The sequence below is a fragment of the Camelina sativa genome, chromosome 4 (assembly GCF_000633955.1).
Source record: "Camelina sativa cultivar DH55 chromosome 4, Cs, whole genome shotgun sequence".
Classification (NCBI taxonomy): domain Eukaryota; kingdom Viridiplantae; phylum Streptophyta; class Magnoliopsida; order Brassicales; family Brassicaceae; genus Camelina; species Camelina sativa.
The window spans coordinates 10,858,565-10,859,018 of NC_025688.1; the positions used below are offsets into that span (position 1 = coordinate 10,858,565).

At 37.4% G+C, this 454-nt stretch overlaps 1 protein-coding gene across 1 annotated transcript in view; it reads right to left on the reverse strand.

Annotated features, from left to right (window-relative positions):
* The window catches only part of LOC109124444 (brefeldin A-inhibited guanine nucleotide-exchange protein 5-like), a 7,149-nt gene that overhangs the window by 4,592 nt on the left and 2,103 nt on the right, over positions 1-454 (reverse strand). The window lies entirely within an intron of this gene.

Sequence of the window (454 nt, forward strand, 5' to 3'; positions counted from 1 at the left end):
AAGTACTTCTCAGAAACTGTGCAACTGAAGCAGGATTCCTTTCAACCAACTTGTTTGCTATTAAATATTCTACACCCTTCACTGAGTTCCTGTTGAACTGCAAAATGATTATCCATGCATTAGTATGTCACTACTGGTGGTGACAAGCATTCATGATATTGAAAAATAACCTCGGAGATGGCAGCCTCCATTGTGGACTTATGAGCTTTAGCCTTTTCAAAGTTGCTTGGGACATCTTCCCTACTTTTAGTTTCAATTGGCTCTCCAGCAGAAGCTGAGTCCTCGTTTGCATTTCTTGTACTATTTTCTGCATCTCTCCTTAGTTTCTCCCAATCAACTAGTGACTTAAGTACGTTGACCAGGCACTAGAAATTTATCAGGAAAAGGTTCCTTCAATTTCTTATTGAATGATATGGAAAAAATAATACATAGGAATTTAACTAGTTAGTTTTCT